The sequence below is a fragment of the Acinonyx jubatus genome, chromosome A3, assembly GCF_027475565.1.
Source record: "Acinonyx jubatus isolate Ajub_Pintada_27869175 chromosome A3, VMU_Ajub_asm_v1.0, whole genome shotgun sequence".
Lineage (NCBI taxonomy): Eukaryota > Metazoa > Chordata > Mammalia > Carnivora > Felidae > Acinonyx > Acinonyx jubatus.
The window spans coordinates 30,068,633-30,087,533 of NC_069388.1; the positions used below are offsets into that span (position 1 = coordinate 30,068,633).

At 54.6% G+C, this 18,901-nt stretch overlaps 1 protein-coding gene across 8 annotated transcripts in view; it reads left to right on the forward strand.

The window, feature by feature from the left end:
- Nucleotides 1–18,901, forward strand: part of SMOX (spermine oxidase) — a 56,458-nt gene that overhangs the window by 4,430 nt on the left and 33,127 nt on the right. Inside the window, exon 1 of one of the 8 annotated variants that reach the window (XM_053200207.1) lies at nt 1,632–1,863. The exons of 6 other annotated variants lie outside the window; for them this stretch is intronic. The gene's annotated coding sequence lies outside the window, so the exon portion shown is untranslated. Of the gene's footprint in view, nt 1–1,631; nt 1,864–8,486; nt 8,512–18,901 lie in introns of those variants that run through there. One more of the 8 variants, XM_053200208.1, reaches the window with a different exon arrangement.

Genomic DNA, 18,901 nt, shown 5'->3' on the forward strand with positions numbered 1-18,901 from the left:
TTAATCCACATCACTGTTGGTCTTGTCCTTACCTCTTTTTGTCTGTCTGTAAAATGGGATTGGAGAGACTTTTTCTTTGCTCCCTAGAGGTTGCAGAAGTTGGCAACTCCTGAGGTTGCATGCTTGAGTGGCTTCTTGCACACCCAGCATAAAGGAGTGAGGACTTCCCATGAGGTGCCAGCCCCGAGGAACTGGGCCAGGAAGGAGGGAGGCGGGCGGTGGGTGTGGCAGCCCTGTCCTTCGAGGCTTTCCTGTTTGGTCATGAGAACGCCTCTGGGCAGGTCACTTGGCTTCCCCAGGGTCTGGCTGGCCGGCCAAACAAGGGTTGCTGACCATACAGGGATGGAGTTTCTTGGCTCCAAATTCTGAGCCCCACAGTTTAAGGAATCTGCTCATCTATCTCAGCAGATCCTTCCAGTCCCCCAGGGAGAGAAGGGGGCAGAGTTGGTGGCATTCTTTTCATTTTGGGAAACTGCGGCGCAGGGTAAGCACATGGCTGCTAGAAGTTCAGCAGGCCCATGGGTCTCGGGAGTGCCCCTTCTTTGGCAGGGAGACTCATCCACTGAGTTGAGATGAAAGCTGGGGCTCAGCCTGACGCTGTCAGGCTGGAGCTGAGGGTGGACATTCCAGCTGGGTGCTGGGCCCTCTTACCTGTGGTCAGCACCCTGTGCCCCAGCCTGGTGCACGGAGCCACTGGCTACACAGGACAAGAGCTCTCCTCTGCAGGAAATGAGTGAGCCACTCCAGATGTGATATAATGAGGTACTGTTCAGGCCAGCTTCCTGAAGGAGGCAGTGCTTGTAGAGGGTCCCCAAGTCCTGGGCAGCATTAGCCAACAGACGAGGGGATGACATTCCCAAGGGGCAGGGGGAGCCCAAGCTTGGAGTACTGGGTTGAAGCCAGGTCAGGGAAGGTCTTAACTGCCAAGCTGCTGAGTCTAGACCTGATTCACTAGGCCCTGGGGAGCCATTGAAGGTTATAGGCCTCGGGTGCAATGACTTGATTAGACCAGTGGTCTATAAAAGTGCTTCTCAAACTCTAACATAGACATGGATCACATGGGCATCTCGTTAAAATGTAGGCTCTAATTCAGTAGGTCTGGGCCAGGGCCTGGGACTCTGCATCTCCCACACGCTCCTGGGTGGTGCAGACCTGGTCCATGGGCCATCTCTGTGTAGTGAGGGTTGAGACTGGGGACCTGGGGGCCGAAGCAGGTAGGTACAGGGACAGGTGCAGGTCAGGTGGGATCTAGAAGAGGTAAAGGGGACCATGCTGGCTCCTGTGGACTGTGTTGTGGGAGGTGAGGGGAGTATGTAGAGGGTGTGGGATGCAGGGGCCACTCTGCTGGGAGGTGGGGCTGGGTGAAGGGGCTCTGGGAGTCTGGGTCTCAGACCGGTGACAAAGGTCTGAGACCTTTGATTTTCAGAGCGCCTGACTGTGAGGAACTCTCAAGACCATGAAAAGTGTCTTAGGCGACTGCCCCAAGTCAGGGTGACACACAGCCGGGATACAGAGCATCTTATCTTTGCCCACAGCTGAGCCCGGCCCTGTGGGTAGCCAATCTGGGGTGAGCACTCTTCCTGCAGCCAGGGTGGGGCCGAGGAGACTGGGGAGACAGCTGACTCCAGCCCCAGACATGCCATCTTCTCCTAAAAGTGCCCAAAGTCACCCCAGCTACTAAGCTGTCACCCCCAGTGTGTACAGCATCCCTTTCCCTGGCCTGTGTGAGTCTTTGTAGTGGCCACCGATGGTTACGTGAGCCACTGTTGGGGTCTTATCCCACTTGGGCCACCTCCCCGCATACCTGGACGTGAGGAGGCCTGGATGCTTCTCTCTGCGCTGCCCCTGACTGGGCCACTACAGGCAAGTGTCTGCTACCCTCTGAGGCCCTAGTTTTCTGTTAACTGAAGGACTTGGTCCCTTCCCTGGGGAGCAGGGGGGAGGGTGACAGGGTTTGCTGAGTGGGGAACCGCATCTTCTCAGAATGGCAGCTTAATGCATTTTAATTTTGGTTTAATATTAAAACTCAATAGTGATGATGGAGTAGATTAAGTAATTTGCCCAGAAGAACTGTCCAGCCTGCTTTAGGGATTTTCCGAGGCCCCTTGCTCTCTGGGCCCTACATAGGCTGGTGGGGTTGGGGTGCGGGGTGGTATCTGAGGGCCCCAGTCAGGTGAGGTCCCTCCAGATGCTGGCAGGAGGAGACAGTCACCTCATCCGGGGGAGGGTGGAAAGGAGAGACTGAGGGGCTCTCAGTCTGAGTTCCCCAAATGTCCCGTCAATGTCCTAAAAGGATACACTTCCCCCTCCCCCTGTCATGATCCCTGCCCGTGTGCCCTCTACTGTGCCAGGCTGTTCTGAAAGGTGGGAAGGGGCAGCATTTCACAAAGACTATTCTGAGAAACCTCAAGGGTTTGGGGACAGATAAGGGTAGAAACTGTCAAATTCATTCCATCAGCCTATGGGAGATTCAGAATGCATTTAGGAGAATTAAAGGTTCTGACAAGTCCTGCAGAAAAAGAAACCTTTTAGTGTTTTCTAAACTGATTTGACCATGAAAATTTTGGGGGGAGAAGGTGTCCTAATAATATGTTCCACTCACCAGGAAAACACCTGGTGGGCAAGGGCTGATGTGGAAAGATGTGGAAAGATGGGTGGGCCCAGAAGGATGGATGGGTAGCTCCCTGGGGGAAGTGGGCTTGGGGGATGGATACTATTTGGACAGTCAGCGGAAGACAAGGGCACTGCAGAGGGAGGATTGGTCTGAAGGCAACATGGGCCCAGAGTCAGCCCTGGGTTCTTGCAGCAACAGCTCTGCTTCACTTCACTGGGTGGTTGAGGAAGGGACCTGGGCAGACGTGTGTGGTGCCTAGGACACAGTGGTCACCAGGCTGGGGTCTGTGTAATTCTGGGAGGACCATTCCCCTCCCCTTCTCCTGCCATCTCCTTGCCCAAGGTCTCCCAGCCTTTCACCTTGGAGAGGGGGTTTGTGATCTCTGGGCAAGAAGTCAAACTGCTCTGTGCCTCAGTGTCTTCATTTGGACCATGGGGATGACCTTACCTCCCTTGTAGGGCCGTTGTGACACTCAAATACTGGTTGGCTGCTCTTTGTGTGATTGACATGGCTGTAGGCAGTGTCTCCAGGAGGGACCCAGGGAAGGGGACAGTTGCTGGGGACATGAACAGGCACAAAGGCCACTAGAGAGCCTGGTGGGGCTTAGGGTGGGGTCCTGATTAGACTGGAGGAGTAATCTGTAGAGGGTAGCAAGGACCTGCTTCCTGGAGGAGTGGCTGGCAGGGTGGGGAGATTTTGACCTAATGAGATTTCACAGGCCCTCCTCTGGGTGTGGGAGTCAGAAGACCCAGAGGGTGCCTGTGGGAGACAGGGGCCCTGAGGGCAGGGGGAGGGTGTCAGGGACCTGCCTCCGGGGCCATCAGAGTCTTTGAGCAGGGCAGTGGTTGGATCAGAGCAGTGATTCAGGGGCGTCTGGGTGGCTCAGCCCATTGAGCGTCCGACTTCGGCTCAGGTCATGATCTCGCTGTTTGTGAGTTCGAGCCCCGCGTCGGGCTCTGTGCTGACAGCTCGGAGCCTGGAGCCTGCTTCGGATTCTGTCTCTGTCTCTCTGCCCCTCCCCGACTCGCTCTCTGTCTCTCTCTCTCAAATATAAAACATAAATTAAAAAAAAAACAAAACAATGATTCAGTGCGAAATATGGCATGGGTGTGCAGTGATGGTGGGGTGGCGGTGGGGGACCCCCTTCAAACGCACACATTGGGTTTCCTCACAGAATAGCTGTGCCCCTTCTTGGCCCAAAGCACAGGGAGGGCTGGGTTGCTTATGTGACCCTTATAGACCTTTGGCCCTTTGACCCTTATCCTCAGATTCTCAGAGCTCTGAGTCACTTTTCCAAAAGGTTAAGAATCTCACCATGTCACCTTCCCGGAAGGGGTGTTGCACATGCTGAAGGGGGAAGGGGAGGGTCCCCTGTGCCCTTCCGCTCCCTCTCCCCTCCCTGGTGGCTGGTGGGGACCGTCACTGAGGCTACCCTGCCCTGCCCCTTGCCAAACCTCATTTCCTCCCTGGTGTGAGGATTCTTTGTTCAGTAGCTCAGGTGGAGGAGATGGGGTGTGGCCGCTCACAAGGTGACCCAGGAGAAGTTGCTGTAATGGCGCGCTGGGGCGGACAGGCTGACACAGTGATGAAGCGCTCAGGGAGGCCCCTGCAGACGATGCTTCCTGCGCCTTCTTGCTGAGCCCAGCTCCAGGGCCTTGTCCTTTGGTGCCCCGTCTCTTTCTTCCTCAAACAGGCAGGCACCAGGGCTTTTCCTGCTCCCTCTACATCAGAGGCTGAGAGGGACAGAAGCTGAAGAAAAACATTCAGGTTCAGCCAGAGCAGGGTGGCCTGGCTGTGGGGGAGGGGAAGACCCCCGCCCCCCCATCTCCCCCACCCCCCTCGATCCAGATTCCTTTATCTTCTAGTTGCTTCTTGGGGGAGAATGTTAAGGAAGGTGTGATTTAAGACCAGGAGAAGAAGCACTTGGAAATGATTTACAAGTTATTAGGAAACAGAAGAAAGAACGTAGCCACCCTCCGCCAACTTTGTGCCAGGCCCTGGCAGACCCATAATTCCTGTCCTCTCCACATGGCTGCACCAGGCATGAGCTGTTGCCCCATTTGGAGCATGGAGATACTGGCAGTGCTGAATGGCATGACTGGGTCTCAAAGCCAAGGTTCTAGGACATCTGGTGTGATGTTCTTTCTTTACCTCACAGCCCCCACAGGGCCTGTCCCCAGACCTTCAACCATGCCTCTATACCCACTGCCAGTTCTCCTCCAAGCCAGCCCAGCCCTCCAAACTCTAGACCCCAGGGAGGAGAGGCTGGTGGGTCCTTCTTTTGGACTGGCCAAAATTGATGAGACTTCAGGTCAGCTAGATTTTAGGGTGACTTGTGGGGCACCTGGGTGGCTCAGCTGGTTAAGTGGCTGTCTCTTGATTTCAACTCAGGTCATGATCCCATGGTTTGTGAGATCGAGCCCTCAGTCTGGCTCTGTGCTGATAGTGTGGAGCCTGCTTGGGATTCTCTCTCTCCCTCTCTCTACCCCTCCCCTTTCCCCCACCCAAAGTAAATAAACTTAAAAAAAAAAAAGATGACTCGGACAGGAGACACTTAGGATCACCAGTGGGCAAACATCCTTGGGAAAGATTTTTAAACAAAGCTTTTAAATATTTTATTTTTGAAAGAGAGAGAGACAGAGAGAGAGAGAGACAAAGCACGAGTGGGGGAGGGGCAGAGAGCGAGGGAGACACAGGATCCGAAGCGGGAAGCGGGCTCCAGGCTCTGAGCTGTCGGCACAGAGCCCAATGCGGGGCTTGAACTCACAAACTGCGCGATTGCGACCTGAACCGGAAGTTGGCTGCTCGACCAACTGAGCCACCCAGGCGCCCCTTTAAATGAGGCTTTTAAATGTTAAATACACGGATGACTTTTGATCTTCTTTATTTTAGAAAATCAAAAAAATCATACACAATTAATGCAAAACTTTTGAGTTAACCTGAAAATTTATCTCAGGAAAAGACAATGAAATTGACTCATCTCTTGGTTTTAAAACGTAAAGCCTGAGCATTAATATCTTACTAAGCGATTTTTGGAGCGCATTATGTTGGATGGCAGATTATGGAACCTCTCAGAACCTCAGTTTCCTCCTCTGTGGGATGGACACGTTGGTGTGAGGATTAACTGATATATTCTACGTGAAGTGCTCAGCACTGTGTTCTGTACTTCACATGTGCTCAGCAAAAAATAGTGATAATGATGACAGAATTATAAGAACAGACATTTCTCGATTTCAAAAGCTGGTGAGTTATTAAGTCTGTCTTTGAACTCAACAAAAGGACTTGAAGAATATGTTTATTGTCCAAGCCCAGCGTCTTAACTCTGTAGGTGTTTTATGGATTAAATCATGGGCTCAGGGCCCACGTGTGCATTTTGAAATGAACACCACTGGCTTTTCAGACCCGGTTCCAGCTCTTGCTGGGGCGGGGGCGGGGGGTGAGGGTGGGGGTCCTGCTTCAGGCTTGAACTTTATGGAGAGCCCTTTATTGGGCGATCCTGTGTTAGGACTCGTTAGAAGAGCACAGTGAAACCACTCTGAAGTTACCGGGAGGGGAATGTCTTGGGCCAGTGAGAAAGGAGGTGACTGTCTAGAGGGAAGTACGAGTTAGTTGCTCTTAGACTTTTCTATCGTGTAGGCAAAAGCAATTAGAACACCATTCCTGGACAGGGCCAGGTGTTTATGGAAGACAAAACCAAGGGCAAAGGGCTGTGGCCGGCATAGCGTAGTGCCTGGCAAGCCTTAGGCCAAGCCTCACTGGGTAGAGAGGCTAGGGTGGCCGCAGCATACCCCACCAACACCTTGGCCTAGAGGCAGGTGGCCTCCCAGTGGCAGCCTAGGTTTTGGCAGGGCAGCTGGGCTGAGCCGCCAGGCTTGGGGATGCCTCCTGCCAGCCCCGAGTGCCTGGCACAATGTGTTCAGTGTCAGCCTGTGGGGAGGGTAAGACGGGAGTGCCAAGCTGAGGGCAGCCCTCGGGCCCGCTGTCCTGGGAGGCTGAGTGGGAGCCTGAGAACCCAGCAGGCAGTGGGCAGAAAGAGATGAGCTCAGTGTCGTCAAGCCCTGCTCTGCCCCTCACTCTCTCTGGGTGGCCTTCGTCCCATCTGGGAACCTTTGAGAGCCTGTTTCCTCATCTGTAAAATGGGCAGCAGGGTGTAGGATTAAATGATTCAGTGAATGGAAAGTCCCCAGCACGGGGCCTGGCACACCAAGGGCTCAGTAAAGAGAAGTTTGCTACGGAGTGTGTCTGGTGGCTGGGTTTCTCGAGGATGTTTTCCTTTTTTCCTTTTGTGATGGTGTGTGTGCCACCTTCGCCTGTGATAAGCTGTGGTGAACGGGGAGGCCATAAGAGAGGGGGCCTTGCCAGAAAAGAGTTTACAGCGGAGGGGTACGGAATCAGTGCTAAGCATTTCACGGCCCCACAAACCCTGCCTGGGCTCGGCAAGCCTTGGGCAGCTCAGCCCTGCCACCGAGGCTGCCTCTTTGTGGGCGGGGTGTCCTGGGCTAGGCAGAGTGGGGACCCCGTGGTGGCTCAGGAGAGAGGATGGGCTCGCAGGAGACCTCCCTCCTCCCTGGGCTTGGAGCCGCAGCACAGACGGGCTTTGTGCAGTCACGAGGGGCCGGCCAGGGGGCACTGTGCCCGGGCTGAGTTTGTCTCACAGCCTCGGTTCTTGTCAGTGGTTTTGAAAGAGTCCGTGGAAAGTGCTGACTGGGCTGTCCTCCTTCACCCCAGATCCGAGGCTGCGGCTCCTGGCAGGGAGAGAGGAGAAGCCCCGCAGGGAAGCCACCTCGTCAGCCGCCCGCTCACGCCTCCCAGGCTTCAAGTTCAAGGGTCCCTCCGAGGAATGGGTGGATCTCTGCAAGGGGACACGAGCCCCGGTCAGGGGGCTGCTGCTCCGGGCTGTGATAGCCCCTGGGCCCTCCCCCTGCCTGAGAATCCCGCACCAAGTTCTTCAGCCTCAGTTTCTCACCCTTCCTCCCTACAGGCTTGTCGTGAAGGGGAGAGGCGACAACTAGTTGACACGGAACTTGTCAGGATTGGCCGTGTCATGACTGGTCACCCAAGTCATCCTGCTCCTGCCCTCGCCCTCACCCCCACATCCTGTCATCCAGCAATCCCCAGGAGGTCACCAGAGCACTCTCATCCTCTGATCCCCCCTTCTGCCTGTCACTTCCTCTGCTCCAATGTCACCTTATCGGCCAGACTTCCCTGACCTCCCCACGCAGAGCAGCTGCGTCTCCCCTCACCCTGCTCTTCTTTTGTTTGGTGGAACTTGTCACCCTGACCTGTTAGATCCTCTGGGGGGTCGGGTGGCGGAGGCCTCTGGTCGTTGCTGTACCCTGAGTGCCGGCTGTAACGTTTGGCACTCACCAAACGCTTTTGTCGCCGTAGTTGTTTCTTACGGTTTCTTTGGGGGTAAAATAGACATCGCCTAAAATTTACCATCTTAACCAGTTTGTAAGGGCACGGTTTAGTGACATTAAGTGCATTCACAGTGTTGTGCTACTATCCCCACCACTGTCTGTCTCCAGGTTTTTTTTTTAATGTTTCAAAACTGAAACCAGTCCCATTAAACCCTAACTCCCCATCTCCCCCCTTCCCTGGCCCCTGGCGTCCTACTTGTGTCTATGGATTTGACCACCCTAAGTCCCTCGTATAAGTGGAATCATGTAGTAATTGTCCTTTTTTTTTTTTTTTAAGGTTTATTTATTTTTGAGAGAGAGAGACAGTATGAGTGGAGGAGGCGCAGAGAGAGAGGGAGAGAGTGAGAGAGAGAATCCCAAGCAGGCTCCGCACTATCGGCCTGGAGCCTGAAGAGGGGCTCAAACCCATAAACTGTGAGATCGTGACTTGGGTGGGAGTTGGAAGCTTAACCGACTGAGTCACCCAGGTGCCCCAAGGTAATTGTCCTTTTGTGACTGGCTTATTTCACTTAACATAATGTCCTCAAGGTTCATCTATGCTGTAGCAGGTGTTAGAATGTCCCCCCCCCCTTTTTAAGGGCTGAATAATACTCCATTGTGTGCATATACTCCATTTTGTTTACCCATCTGTCCCTGGACGTTGGGTGGCTTCCCCCTTTTGGCTATTGTCAATAATACTTCAGTGGACATGAGTGTCCAAATATGTCTTCAAGACCCTGCTTTCAATTCTTTCACATATATACCCAGCAGTGGAATTGATGGATCACATGGTAACTTTATATTTAATTTTTAAAGAAACCAGCACACAGTTTTCCATGGCAGCTACACCGTTTTACATTTCTACCTACAGCACACAAGGGTTCCAATCTCTCCACATCCTCACCATTTTATTTATTTATTTATTTTTATAGTAGCCATCCTAATGGGTGTGAAGACAAAACATTTTTGAACGGATGAATGAATGAGTAAATGAAAAGTCTGTCCCTTGCTTCCTCCCGCCCCTGTTTTCACCCCTCCCCTCCCTGGGCCTCATTTTCTCTCCTACCTTGTTCATGCATCTCCAGTGTCTTCCCCACTGGCTACACCCTAGGCCTGGAACATGCCCCCCTGCTTTAAGATGCAGCTAAGGCTTCCTCCCCATCCTCACCCCTGCTCCATGTCCTGGGCATCTCACCTGGACATCTCACTGCTCTGCACCCTGCACTATGCTGGGTCTGCAATGCCTGTATTGTTTGCTGAGCGCGAGCGTGACCATCCTGCCTCTTTCTCTGGAGGGTTGGGATGCCGCCTGTGGAGTCTTGTGCCCTCTGGGGTGTCGGGGCCACCCTGCCCCTTCTCCTTGGTGCCCCCATGGGGGCAAGCTTTCGTGTGTGGCCGACTCACCTGGGGAAGCTCAGGGGCGCCCGTCATGCCTGCAGAGTGGCTTAGGTGGTGGCGGCTGCAGCTGCAGAGGAAGGTCAGGTGAATGCGGCCACGTGGGGCCAGCAGCTTGGAGGAGGAGCCCTGGAGGGAGGGAAAAGCGGTGTTGAGAGTTGATCTTGTAAGCAGTCTCTCCGAGCTTTTGCCGTTGTGCTGCTGGAGCTCCTTTCTCAGGTCTCCCCTGGAAATCCTCTCTGACTCCTTTCCCTGCCCCCGTTAGGTGCCTGGCCCATGTTCTCCCGCATTCACCATCCCAGCTGTTATCACATCTTCAGCATCACTGCTGTTATCACATCATGTACGTTCTTTCTTTAATCCATTGCTGTGTTCTCCCCAGGGACTAATGCAGTGCCAGGCAGGGCTGTATCTTGGGGGAGAGAAAACATCTAAATCTCTCTGAAGACTTCTGATTGGAGAGCTTAGGACTCATGAGAAAGCAGAACAGATATGAGGGCAACTACTGTTCCACAGATGGAAATCGAGTCTTCCCCAGGATCACTGAGAGCTAGACCCTGTCCTGTACGCCCCCACCCCAAGAGTCTGATTTAGATGACCCAGCAAGGGGGCTGGGGATTGGTCATTTGTAAAAATCTCCAGGTGAGTGTGAATCCCTGGTTAGGTAGGAGTGCCTGTCTCGTGGGCTTGTAAATTGTGGGGCCTGGGCCACCTTGTCTTTTTACTCCGCCACAGCCCTGAATTTCAGAAACAAGGGAGCTGGGCTCCTGAGTAGAGTGGGGAGTTTGCCTGGGGGTCTCTCCTTTGGGGGTCTCTCCTTTGGGGGTCTCTCCCTTGGGGGGGTCTCTCCCTTGGGGGTCTCTGGGGAGACAGAATTGCTGACTGTAGTTAGTTACCTATTGCTGTAACAAACAACCCCCAAATGTAGTAGCTTAAAACAGTAATAAACATTCATCATCCTCAGAGTTTCTGTGGGTCAGGAATTTGGGAGCAGTTTAGGTGGGTGTTTCTGGCTCGAGGTCTCTCAGGAGGTGGAATCAAGATGTCGGTTGGGGCCACACTCATCCGAAGGCTTGCCTGGGCTGGAGGATCTGCTTCCTGGTGGTTCACTCACAGCTTGGCAAGATGGTTTGGCTGGTGGTAGGACTCTTGCCTCCTGGGCTTCTTGATAGGATTTCTGGAGTGTCATCACAAGGTGGTGACTGGCTTCCCTTTGATTAAGCAGTCCAAGAGAGCACGTGGATGCAACAGCATGTTTTCTGACCCAGTTTCAGAAATCATGCTCTGTCACTTCTATGATATCCTATTGGTTACACAGGTCAGCTTAGGAGGGGACTACATTAGGGCACAAGTACTAGGAGACAAAGGTCATCGAGGGCCATCATGGAGGCTGGTGACCACATGGGTGGTCATTTCGTTGTACCTACAGCCTCATAGGTCTTGCCTGGGAGGTCCAAGCACCGCCAGGAGGTGGGATGGCCTTCTCTCCTAATCTTTGTTCCTCCCCTGTCATCAGACCATGGCAGTTATCACCGTGGGCTAGGATGGTTCTCTTTGAGGCCTAGAGGTCTTGCTCTGGAGTCATCCTTCAGGAAGGTCTGAGACTTCTCTACTGGCTCAACATCCCCGCCACATTTGGTCTCCTGACCCAGGCCTCCCTTGGTGACCCTGATTAGTATGCACTTGGGCCTGTAGGAAAACAAATATAAAAACCATTGCTGCTACATGCCTGGTTCTGGGCTAAGTATTTTGCATTGTCGCACTCAACCCTGTGAGGCAGGCACTCTTTTTTTTTTTTTTTTTTAAATGTTTATTTATCGTTGATACAACACAAGCAGGGGAGGGGCAGAGAGAGGGGGACAGAAGATCCAAAGTGGTCTCTGTGCTAACAGGCTGACAGCAGCAAGCCCGATGCAGGGCTGGAACTCACGAACCGCGAGATCGTGACCTAAGGTGAAGTCGGATGCTCCACTGACTGAGCTACCCAGGTGTCCTGAAGCAGGCACTCTCTGTCCTCATTGGGTTAGGTCACTCATCTAATAAGTCACAAACCATTGGTACTAAAAAACAAGTGATCTGATCCCAGGGAGAACCTATATGCAAACCATGATGCTAGAACATGTTCTCAAAAGAGGGGACTATTGACTAAACTAGGTCATCAAGTGAACCATAGGAAAGTGTGTTTTTGTGATTGTGATTGTGTGTGTGTGTGTGTGTGTGTGAGAGAGAGAGAGAGAGAGAGAAAGTAGGGGAGGAAGGAAAGTAGGGGAGAGAGGAAGTAGGGGAAGGGAAGGGGGGAGGGAGGGAGGGGGGTAAGTGTTTCTTCCTGGGGTTCCCCAAGGGCCATAGTGATTTGGGTGCCTCAGAACAGGGCTGGTGCCTTGTTCTTGAGGCTAATTTTCTCTCAAGTTCAGCCCTTGTAGGAGAACTTCCTCCCAGAGGAGTGTCTCTGTGAGCACCATCTCCCTTCAGGCCCACTCTGCCCACAGCCTGCTCTGCTCACCAAGGGCAGCCCCGCACCAGCGTGGTCCCTAGGACAGCGATCAGTTCTGTGGTCTCTTACACATGTGTGCTTGATGACTTCCTGGAGGGGGACTCAGAGTTTGGGTGTCAGGTCCTGCTTGGAGGGAGGAAATCCAGGCCTTGGCGTCTGATCCTGAGGGCTGCTGAAGGAAGCCAGAATGAGACCTGTGCCTTTAGGACTTTGCTGGGAGACCCTGGAAGCTGGCCAATAGGGTCTGGGGTCCGGGCTAGCCTCACTTCGGGCAAGGGTGATTATTCCCATTTTATTATTCCCATTTTACAGATGGGAAAAGTGAGGCTCAAGTGCTAATGGACTCTCCCAAGGCCTCACTGGTTGGGGGCAGAGGCGGCTGTCTGGGTAATTTCATCTTCTCTAGGAGCATCTAGGAGTCCACAGTCCATGTCTCAGACCCCTGACCTCTCCTTGGGCCGAGGAGGCACGGGGTTTGCTTACACCTGAAAGTTCTGGGATCTGAGGGGAAGAAGATGGGCGCTGCTGGCACAGAGGTGGCTGCCTCCCTGGCCAGAGAGGATGTTTGCCTGCGGTCACGCACAAAAATGGGAACCCAGGGCATGGGGGATGAGGAGCAGGGGTCGGAGGTGGAAGCTGAGCCGGTCGGGCTGGCCCAGATTTGGAGAGGTTCATGGCCGAGTGTTTAGAAGTGGTCATGACTGGCTCCTGACCTGATCTACGATCAGAGTGTGAGCCACTCACTTACTTGTGCTCAGGGTGAGATCTCTAGGGTGGAGTGTGGGACAAAGCTGTTTCAGTGTGACTGTGGGGGCAGGAATGTGGTCTGGGGCTCCGCCCTGGCCCATCTCTACCTGTTTCCCTCTGGCTACACAGTCGTAGAGGTGGAGGCTGCCGGCTGAGCGTTAGGCCCATCAGAAACACTCTACCCTTTCTCTGGCTTCCTTCCATGTTTGCTTCCCTCCTCCACCCCCAGCGAGGCTTCTAGCCTGGGCTGGGTTATCTCCAAGGCCTGTCTCTGTAGGTGGCTATAAACTGGGGTCCTGGAACCATCCTCCTGGGTCCAGGGAGCATCAAGGGAAGTAGGGGTGGGGACACAGAGCTCACCTTTCCAGGAATGCCTCTCCCTCCTACCCGCCAGTGCCTGTGTGGGCCGTGCCATTGGCTCTGTCCCCCCATACACCAAGTCAAGGGCTGCCTCTCTCCATGCAGGATGCAGCATAGGCTTCCTGCTTCTCTTCTGAAAAGGCTTACAAAGACTTTTAAAGTTGCGCTTTTAGGGACTTGACTTTATGCATCTAGTTGTGAGGAGGAGATGTGGGTAACAAAGACATTGTGCTGGGAGAGAAGTCTGAGTGCCAGGACGGAAGATGGGGCCCCCAGAGCCCCTTGCCCACGTGGGCCTGTGGCAGCCAGAGAACATTGCTGGTGGGTGGGCTCTGTGGAATGAGGCTCCCACGCCTTCCCTTTTATGAGCTTGGGGTTGCCTAATGACCATTGTCTCTGATACCCGACCCTCCAGAACTGGGTAGGATGTAGGCTGACTCAGAGTTGGGGCCAGTCAAACACAGGCTGTCCATGCACTCTGATTGATGTCAGGGTTAAGGTCTGGTCTGATACTAGGGTTGCAGCCATAGGCTGAGGCCTGGGTCTGAGCTCAGATGCTGACTGGGGTTCTTCTATAAGTGAGATGGAGTCCTGGGTCCCAGGCGAAGCCCCTGTACTGGTTTCTTCAGGGGTCTTCTTCCCTCTCCTGCTGTCTCAGAGGTGGCCCTGCTAGGTGCTGTCTCATTTACTCCTCCCAGCTGTCCTACCAGGTAGAGGTCCCTATGCCCATTTTACAGATGGGAAAGCTGGAAGACTAAAGGAGGCCGTTAAGCATCAGATGGGGCTTAAACCAGTGTGTCCAGGAGGTGGGGTACAGATGCTGTGTCTTTGGGCTAAGTTCAGAGGTGTTGGCCGGGTGGGACCCAGAGAAGGGAACCCACTAGTCCAGGTCACCTGGTAAGGAAAAGACTGAGCCGGGGTCTGGGCTCCCAGGCTGCCCTTGCCCTGTCCCCATGCTTATGCCCTCTCACTGCCCACCCTCATGCCCCTGTGGCTGGCCAGGCTTGGCCCAGCAGCCCAGCCTCTTTCACTTCCTGGCTGGCCGGCCAGGGCAAGGAGGGCTGGGGAGGGTCTGGTGGGGAGGAGTTCGGGGCCCAGCCCCTCCCTGGGGTTGAGGAGTGGGAGGGGCCTCACATGCAGACACAGAGCCCCTTTGTCTCCGCGGCTGTGCAAAGCAGCTGGTCTGGGATTTCTGGGCATTTTTTACATTTGAAGAATAATTGCATTGTCTGGGGGGCCCAGGAGAATCCAAATCCCTCCCCAGACCTGCCAGGCAGTCCAAAGAGATTCCCCTGGGCCAGCCCCCCAGCTTCCCTGCCCCTCCCTCCCATCTGTTAGAAGCCTGAAGCAGAGAGGGGTCCCTCCAGGGAAACTGAGGTAGGGCTGCTGCCCTTGGGCACTAGTAGTATCTGTTCAGAGGAAAGGATTGTAAGTCCCCAAAGTTGGTTAGGGGAGGGTGCATATGGCCCCCAGAGCCCTGGGTAGGGCTCCTGTGAGGAAGCATAGGGCTTGGAGGTGGGAAGTGGAGCGCTTCAGCTGGAGGAGTCTGGATCCTAAAGGGTGAGGTGAGGTGAGCTGGGTGGGCTAGCTGCCTTGGCCGTCTTCTTGTCCTCTAGGAAATGGGTCGCTCAGAATGAGGTGACCTTGAGAAAAAGACAGGCAGACACATTTGAGAGTAGTCGCCTGTGTTTAATTTTTTTTTTTATAACATTTTTTTTTTTTTCCATTTTTGAGACACAGAGAGAGACAGAGTGCTAGCAGGGGAGGGACAGAGATCCGAAGACACAGAATCCGAAGCAGGCTCCAGGCTCTGAGCTGTCAGCTCAGAGCCCGATGCGGGGCTCAAACCGGGAAACCGTGAGATCATGACCTGAGCTGAAGTCGGACACTTAATCGACTGAGCCACCCAGGCGCCCCAAGAGTAGGCTGTGTTTAGAGGGGAGCCAAGGATGGGTAGAGTTTTTTTGTTTCTTGTGAAGGCTGACTTGGGGAGGCGGTGGGGCACCTGGGAAGTTGGCCCTTTGTGGCAGCCGGTTTTTTGTTATAGTGGCTGCTGTTGGGGAGGGAAGTGACCTGCCGATTGAAGTGAGCTGAAGTGTACTCCAGCCTGAGGCGGAAGGGGCGCCCTGCAGTGAACTGGGCTACTGACCCTTCCTCGCAGTTCACTCCCAGGGCTTGGGGGGGGTGGGGGAAGTCACCCAGTGTAGCCTGGGACCATGCCCTGCTCCGTGACTGTGGGGTTGCAGCCTCATTACGGAATAACAGACAATAGGATTTCTTGGGGTGAGATGTCCATGCTTGGGGAATGGAAGAAGGATGGGGGTGGGGACGTGGGGGATCACTGCAGAGCCCAGCCAGTGCAAGGAACTCCCCTTTCCAGGGTGCTTCAGGAAAGGTCAGTGGGAGCAGACCTTGCTGGTGGGTCCAACAACATACAGCCGTGCAGTCACACAGCTGCATAACCAATACTCCGTACAAGGGTGTGCGTGTCAAGAGAATCCAGAGCTGGCTTCTGTGACATGTGTGAGGGAGGGATATTTCCTATGAGGCCTTCATGTGGGCAGTGCTGGGGATCCCAAGACTTTAGTGAAGTTGGTGTGTGTGTGTGTGTGTGTGTGTGTGTGTGTGTGTGTGTGTATGTTTGGGGGCATCTGAGTGAGAATTGAAGCCAGAAAGGTCAGCTGAGTCCAGAGGGCAAGGGGCCGATATGCCGAGGCCTTCCCTATGCCTGGTACACGGTTAGCTCAGTGAATTGCTGGGTTACGTTCCTGGTCTATGAGAGGCCTGGGCGTGACTTGGGGCAGGCCCAGCAATTGTCTAGCGGTACAGTTCAGATGGAGGAGGCAGGGGTGTGTGGGGGGAAATTGAGGGGAGAGGCGACAGTGATTCTGGGGGGTTGACATGGCTTGATCTGATGGATAAGGGCAGGTCTTCCTCTGAGGATGCATTCAGCTTTGAGCCTTGGGACCGCTTGGCAGTCCTGTGGTTTTAATCGTGATGGGGAAGCACAAGAAGATGCCTGGTGCCCCCTGCTCAGTACTGGGCATTTCCAAGAGGGGGTCAGCAGTCGGAGGCCAGGACTAAAGTACGTCTCTGGTATTTGGCAATCGGAGGCGCTTCTTGGAGGGTAAATTTGAGGGTGATGATGCAACTGGTGGGGATGCTGAGAGAAGGTGGGGTGGGAAAGTGGCAACGCCAATGCCCATTTCTGTCGCCTCGCTTTCTCGTCTTCATCCTTCTTTCTTGGGTGACCCTGACAAAGGGATGGGGCCTTTCTTCCCTCTTTTCCTCTCTTCTGCTGCTGCCTTCTTTCCAGACTGGCTTCCTGGGCAGGTTCAGTCAGGGCAGTGGGCAGCAGGGGGAGGTGTTGGCTGGCGGGCCAGAGCAGAGGTTCGGGGGGAGGCAGTGGGGCATCTAGAGTGGGGGTGGGATACTCATGCCATGGCTGGCCTGATTTCTTGAAGCTACCAGGCTTGGCCTCTTTGGGCACATGGGAGCCCCAGGCTCCCACCCTCATTTTTCCATGGAAGCAGGAGCAAGAAGACAAGTGTCCGTTGCCCTGTGCCTCCCTCCTCCCCCTCCCTATCCCCCCCCCCCCCCCCCCCCCGCCTGGCTGAGCCAGCACTTTTTTCTTCTCTCCTTTATCTGCTCAAAAAGTACAGGGTGTTCTGTTTCTCCTGTGCATACAGATCAAGGAGCGGATGTTATTTATTTATTTATTTCCCAAAGGCGAGAGAAGGACAGGCAGGCACCAAGGAGCATGAACTGATTCTTCTTCCTCAATAAGCCGGTTTCTCATAAAATAAAAAAAAAAAAAAAAGCTGAAAGGAAAAGATGCCACAAATCAACAGAAAACAAGTTGCTTCTCACCCTCTCCTCTCTACCCTGGCTGGAGATAACAGCACTGGAAGGCCCAGTTCAGCGTTTCGCTGAGGGCCTGGCACGGAGTAGGCGTTCCTACACATGATTTTTCTGTCCCTTTCAGTTTGGACTCCAGGGTGTGTTGGCTCCGTGTGTCCATATGGGGGGCCATGGGGCAGCTTTCTCAGCTCTCTGCCTTCTGTGGGCCCTGTGTAAGGCTTCTCTGACCCGTGGAAGGAACTGGCCTGTGGGATTCCTTGGGGGGGGGGGAGGAGGTCATGGGTGCAGGTGACCCACATGGCCCTTGCTCATTACTCACTTTCACCCCTGTGCTGTTTGAGTGCAAGGTCTCTGATACATTGGGAACTCAGGGTCCTTTCTGTGTTCATCTTAAAGGCAACTGCCCACCTGCGTTCCCCACGGGGCATTTCTGAACCCCAGTCCCAAGGCTCTCTGCTCAGAATTTAGTTATAGAACTTTACAAATGATTTTCACACTTGAGGCTCTTGAAAACATTGTCCGTCTTGCCACATCCGCATAAGGCCTTATGCGACTGTCACAACAATGTAGTGAGGACCAGCTGGCCACTTCTGAGGGTAGCCAGAAGTTCAGGTAGCCGGCTGGGGAGGCGCTGCGCCCCAAGTATCCTTTCCCCATAGCTTCCAGCTTCACTAGACCCCGGTTTCCAGACGGGGTGCCCCACGGGAACTAGGGGTTTTGTGAGGAGACTTCAGAGGCGAGTGGGTCCCTCCCAGTTTTATCCCAGTCACACCTGGAGCCCGCAGGAAATTTTCAAGAAGGGGTTGCACCAGTCAGGTTTGAGAACTGCGGCGGTCCCCCCCCCCCCCCTTTACTGTATAAGCAAGGCGGTTTTGGAGGGTGGCCCCGGCCGGGGGGGTGCTGATGGAGCCAGGACACCAGCACGCCGGCAGCGGCCCCCCAGTCCTGGGGGTGAGGCACGCGGGCGGGGCGGGCGGCAGCGCCACGTCGCATCGCGGGGTGCCTGGCAGGTGGCGTCAGCGGCAGCGGCAGCTCCGAGCACCCAGTGTGTTTACCAACGTGACGCCACCCCGCGTCGTCTCGGCGACCCTTCCTCCCGCTGGCCGCCCTGGCCGCCGGGTGCAGGCAGCCACACCCTCCCCTCTAAATTTAGTCCACCGGAAGGAGAACCTGGGGGCGGGGAGGGTGGCAGGGCGCAGGGAGGAAAGGACCCAGGCCGCCCGACCCCGTGCTCCCAGACGCCCAAAGGAACCTCGCTGGAGGGAGCGGGGAAGGATAGGAGAGGGAACGGAGCTGCAGGGAGGAGGAAAGGCGGAGCCTCACCGCGTTCTTCTGGAAGGGGGCGGGGAGCCCCGGCCTCCAGCGGAGACTCGGGCCTCGGAGGGCTCTGGGCCGCGGGCGCCACCTTCCGGCCGTCTAGGGAACAGCCCGGGCACCCAGGCGGTCGGCCTGGGTCTGGGGGTTTGCCTGGAATTTGGGGGCGGGAGTGGGGGGACAGGCCCGTCCAAGCCCAGGTGCCCAGGTATGGCGTCTGCCGGCGGAGTGGGTGGCGGGAGGCATGAGGAACAGCCCCAGCGTATTTAGAAAAAGACCCTTTTGCTAAGCCTATGATAAAGAGATGTTGGGGGGCGCCATTCAAGGTGGGGGAAGCTTTAATGATCAGACCAGATGTAAGAAGTCAGTATGTAGCTCGCTCGCTCCTTCCTTCCTTCTTCCTTCCTTCCTCTCCCTCCCTGCCTCCCTCCCTCCCTTTTTCTCTTCTTCTCTCCCTCTCTTTCTTTCTCTCTCATTCTCTCTTTCCTTCCTCCCTCCCTCTTTCTTTTTCTTTCTCTTTCCCTCTCTTGTCTCTTTCTCTTTCCTCCCTCCTTCTTTCTCTCTTTCTTCCCTCCCTTTCTTTTTTTCTCTTTCTCTGTCTCTTTCTCTTTCCTTCCTCTTTCTTTCTCTCTGTTTCTTTCTCTCTCATCTCTTTCTCTCTCCTTCCTCCCTCTCTCCCTCCCTTTTTCCCTTCCTTTCTTTCTTCCTTCTCTCTGT